The following is a 5,885-nucleotide window of genomic DNA, read 5'->3' on the forward strand; positions in this document are numbered from 1 at the left end:
AAACAGTCTACACCCCCATTACTAGGGAAAACACTCCAAACAATTTCATATAAAAAAAATTCACCAGTTGTGGGGCATACCAGCACGCATATCAAGGTTGATGTCCCAAAATTAGAGACCCTCGCCCCAAAAAGATGCCATTCACTTACTCAGATGCTCGTACAATGGCTACATAAGGACCAAAGGCTAATCGCCCTAGCATACGATCCCCACTAGTCGCCGTCACGTGGACAACCATGCGGCCACTGACTCGTAAGGTACATGCGTAACTCATCTTTTGCTTGCGTATAGGCACCATGCCTTTCCCCAGACTCATGCAGCCATAGATCAACTTACTTTCATCATACACCATCCCTTGTACCCCGCTTTTCTCTCCCTTTCCCTTTCCCTGTACTCGCACCCGTATATACGAGCCTCTATATAAACCTCCCAACACCCCCATGGTCGATACTCTGACACCCTATGATGCTTGTAAAATTGACATCCTGTGCAATGACTGTACCTGATAGTTCAAACCCGACACTTTGTGTGGGATTGTACCTGACAGCCCTCTACATCCCCTGTCTCAGAAATCCATTTTTAGCCCATCTCCAGGTACACTCTGCAAAAAAATTTTCATCATCTCATCCTTGTTCGTGATGAATAGAGGGTGTTCTTAGCTGCTCTCCCTTCCCCCATGTGAATATATTTAAATGAGAACTCCCCTTCTCTCCCTTAGGTGCAGCCTTTTGCCCCAAATTCTAGTGTAAGGACACCTCCCCCCATTTGCGGGTGACTTTAGTAAGGGCTCTTTGGCTCTTAGAGGTGGTTCCAACCTAAGAGTTTATGCTCATAAAGTGAGCAAACAAACTCTGATTCGTGATCCGACTGAAGCGTTGAGTTCTCTACCATGTGGGCTGTGAGATAGTGGATAGAATGGCTCCTCTACAAAGACGCCAAAATACCACCTCGAAAAGCGTGCACGACCCTAGAAAGAGTACTCAGGATGCGGTCCCAACTCTCCCTTTGGGAGTCCCACAAGGAACTAATCGCCAGGTTAGCTTAATAATCATTTAAAAAGAGTTTTTTTGAATGAATTTTAATGTTAGAATTATGTAAGAAAGAAGTTGCTACTTTTCCTTGCTTTGAAAATACCAAAATTCTTGTGAAATTGTTGCTTTCTCGAGAAAGTGATGTTGTTTCTTGTATCCCATGGTCTAGTTAAGCAATTGTGTTATTATCTTGATTAAGTTAAAAGTACAGGTAAATCTTCTCCCTACCTTAATGCTGGCCCCGTTGGCCGTGTTGTGTAGTCAGTAGTCAGGCGACGATGTTAGCGAGGCCCAAAGTCAGCCCAAGGTATCCCTCCCATGTTTGGGAAGATGAAATTCACTAGTTTAGGCAAGTATTATGTGTTGCCTCGTTTTGTGAGACCAAGCTAGTGCAGTGAATAAGGCCACCCTAACGTGTAGATATCCCTCTGAGGAGCGGGAGGATCAAGCGATGGAGCCTAAGAGGGTGACAGGCCGGCTTGAGTCCTCGCCCCAGCAGCACAGCTTACAAGGTTTATGGTCCTGTAGGGATTGCCCAATCTATAGAGGCTGGAAGGCCGAATTCTAGATCATCAAAAGAATAAAGTAAAGGAATAAGAGAGCTTAGATCTAGGTACAGAAATTTTTGAACATTGTATCTATTTTTAAAAATACCTTGTTTGATAGTATTGTTCTATCGTTAAAGGCTGTTTAAATGAACAATGTGTAAGGTAATTAGTTAAGAAACTTCTCTATATATGTCGCATAGAGTGGTAGGAATAATTAGAAAATAAAATGATGCTTGAGTTGGGTGGAAAGTGGGAGGATGGAATTCCCTAACGACGCCATCTTATGGACGGGTGGACCTGATTAGTAAGGTAACTTTCCAACAAATTAACTGAAAACTCTACACTAGGTAAATAGGTCCCTGGGCAACCCTTCTCTAGAGGATTAGGTCAGCGGCTCTACCTTACATAGATGGGGAAAAAAGCATTATCTCTAGGAATCAAGAATGGAGGTTGCCTAAATTAAGATCGGTCACTCTATGGGTGATTCAATTTTAAGAGTTATTTAGAAGACCACACTCACCCTCTGGGAGACAGAACTAGGTCTTGCTTATTAATCATCTCCTTATATCTTTACATGGTCAATGTGTCAAACGAGTAGGAAATTTTTCTCGAGTTAGACTTAGTAGACTATCTTATGGTTTCCCCTATTTAGGAAGGGGGGGAGCTTACAGTTAATAGTTTGTCGAGAATTTTTCAGTTATATGAAGAGATCAAGTTTGACATGAATGGAGATGTAGGGAAGCAGTTGGATAGTAAGTATTCATGGATTATGAAACCATTTGATAGAGGTAAGACTCTCAGGTTGTTTCAAGGTTGTTTGCTGCTACTGGTGTTTAATCTAGGTGGATGGATCGGCTTAATTAGGTGGCTTTTGAAGATGTTTTTGTATCCTTTTGACCTAGGTGGAAGGACCAGGTGTTCAGAGCACAAGAATGAGATGTGAAACACTTAAAATTGTTCCACCATGGGGGGTTGGGCTTTATGTGAGAGGAATTTTTTGATGAATGTAGATGGGACATGGACAAATCCATAGAAGGAGAAGCCATGAGATCTTCTAATGGTGTGATTTGGATGGGGCTTGGAATAGAAGATGGAAAAGACATGGGATGATGGAAGATGTGTTAATGTATGTGGAAGGGGGTTGGGATTGAAAAGATGCAGGGGGGAAGAGAGCTTGAGCTCTTGCAAGCACACACACACACTCACAAAACCCTAATAGAGAACACACAAGGTGAGAGGCTGAAAATCTTCTTCTTCTCTCTACTCAACACTCAACACACCATATACAAGAATAAGAGTACACACAATATGAAAGGTACTCAACCAAATACATACACGGGTTCTCTATAGTGTGAACTCGACTAAATGAGCTGGCGCTATAACTATGCCAGTCTCTAGAGTGGCTGTCACACAGCCTGTCATCCCACTGGCCGCATATCACCCAAGATCTCACCAACCATGCCAGTGGTGTAAGTGCGGGGCCTATCCCCCAGGCGGGTCATCAGTGTCCACCGCCTCACTAGAGCTCGATATCTCAACACTCCCCCTCGAGCTCAACTCCATCTCATGTACACCAAGCGAAGCCCTGAATCTGCGGAGCTTCTCTGTACCCAATGCTTTGGTGAAGATGTCAGCTACCTGATCCTCTGTGCTGACATAAACAAGGTCAAGGTCTCCTGCCAAGACCTTCTCTCTGACGAAGTGGTAGTGGACCTCTATGTGCTTCGTACGAGCATGAAAGACTGGGTTCCTGGCCAACTGTATACTGCTAATGTTGTCACAGAAAATGACAACTTGTCTATTCACTGATAGACCCAAATCTCCAAGTAGCTTTCTCAACCAAGCTACCTCACATGCTGCCATAGCAGCTCCTCTGTACTCGGCCTCTGTACTCGATAGAGCAACCGTAGGCTGCTTCTTGCTGCTCCAAGTCACAGCAGCACTCCCCAAAGAAAACATGAATCCACTGGTAGATCTTCTATCTGAGATACTACCAGCCCAATCAGCATCTGCGTACCCATGTACACATATCTCTGTCCCAGTCTCATAGAATAGTCCACAATGCAAAGTAGACCTCACATACCTCAGTATGCGTCTCACAGCATCCAAATGCGGTTTCCGTGGAACCTGCATAAACTGACTCACCAACCCAACAGCATAGCTCAAATCTGGTCTGGTGATCGTCATGTAGATCAAACTTCCTACTATGCTCCTGTACATAGTAGGATCCTCCAAGATCTCTCCTGAATCTGCACTCAACTTGCCATTCTGATCCAATGGCACAGAAATAGGCTTACAGCCTATCATACCATACTTGGACAACATGTCCAAGCCATACTGTCTCTGCAGTAATCCAATACCATGTGGTGACCTAATCACCTCAATGCCCAAGAAATATCTGAGCTCCCCCAGATCCTTCATCTCAAACTTCTGTCTAAGCAAAATCTTTACATCAAAGATCTCTGCATCATGGTCCCCCATAATGATCAAGTCATCTACATAGATGACAACAAGCACAACTCCTCTATCACCATGTCTCACATACAATGAGAAATCTGCATTGGCTACATGAAAGCCAATAGTGACAAGATATTCAGAAATCTTGTCAGACCATGCTCTTGGTGCTTGCTTTAAGCCATACAAGGCTTTCTTCAACCTGCAAACATGCTCGGGGTGACCCACATCCTCATAACCAGGTGGCTGCAACATATACACCTCTTCTTGCAAATCCCCATGCAAGAATGCATTCTTTACATCCATCTGATGTAAAGACCATTGCTTTGACGCAGTCACTGCTATCACAACTCTCACCGTTGCCATCTTGGCAACTGGGCTGAAAGTTTCCTCATAATCAATCCCATATGTGTGCGCATATCCTTTGGCTACCAATCTAGCCTTGTACCTGTTTATGCTTCCATCACTGTTATGTTTAACTTTGTACACCCACTTGCATCCAATGGCTTTCTTGCCTTCTGGCAATTGCACTAAATCCCAAGTTTCATTTCTATATAGTGCATCCATCTCCTCATCCATAGCTTTCTCCCAACACACATTTCCAATAGCCTCATCAATGCATGTGGGCTCAACAACCTGCACAACCTTTGCCATATATGCATAGTGATGTGCCACATAACCATCATATGTAAATCTCTGCACAGGGTTCTTCACTCTCCCTGATCTTCACAGCTTTTCATTCATGGCTTCCATAGCCTTCTTTACACCAGGTGTTCTCATAGCTGGGATCCCAAGCTCCTCATCAAGGCTCATATCTGAGCCACTAGACTCTCCATCAACATGAGAATGCCCTGCAGAAATGTCAGGCATACCAAGGGGCTCAACCACTTTCTCTTTTCCTTTACGTGATGTACTAATCACATTTGCAGGGCTGGTATTATGACGCAGCCTGCCACTCCATGGTCTATCAACAGACCCACTAGATGAGGACTCTCCTGGTCCACTCAAAGACTGTGATTGCTGACCTGCATTTTGTGCAACCACACTTCCACTCACATCAGCCCCAACAGCTTCTTTTTCAACAGCATACCAGCTGCTCATCTCATCAAAGACAACATCCCTGCTTACCCTCAACTCACGTGTAGCAGGGTTATAACACCTGTATCCCTTTTGCTCAAGGGAATATCCAATAAACACACATTTTTCAGCTTTCGGATCCAGCTTTGTTCTCAGCTCATGTGGCACATGCACATATGCAATGCATCCAAAAACTTTCAGATGAGATAAATCTGGTTTTCTGCCAGTAAACCTCTCCTCTGGAGTTACATCATGTATGGCTGCAGTTGGAGTCCTATTCATGATGTATACTGCTGTAGAAACAGCCTCAGCCCAATAGCAATGCGGCATATTTTTCTCTTCCATCAATGCCCGCGCAATCTCTGCAATATGCCTGTTTTTTCGCTCAGCAACTCCATTTTGCTGCGGAGTGTATCTGCATGTATACTGTCTCCGAATTCCATTCTTCTTCAAAAATTCAGAGAACTCATTGGAGAAGTATTCTCCCCCTCCATCTGACCTTAGGCACTTGACATATTTTCCTGTTTGCTTTTCAACCAAAACTCTGAAATTCTGAAAGTGAGTGAAAACCTCACTCTTCTCCTTCATGAAATATACCCACACTTTCCTTGTGTGGTCATCAATGAAAGTGACATAGTACCTGCAGCCTCCCATAGACACGGTCTTCGTAGGACCCCATACATCTGAATGCACAAGATCTAGTGCATTTCTGCTCACATATCTGTTACGTGGAAACACATGCTTTGTTTGCTTCCCAAATTGGCATGCTTCACAG

The sequence above is a fragment of the Cibotium barometz genome, chromosome 45 (genome assembly GCF_041138505.1).
Source record: "Cibotium barometz isolate CiBa-2024 chromosome 45, ASM4113850v1, whole genome shotgun sequence".
Taxonomy (NCBI): Eukaryota; Viridiplantae; Streptophyta; class Polypodiopsida; order Cyatheales; family Cibotiaceae; genus Cibotium; species Cibotium barometz.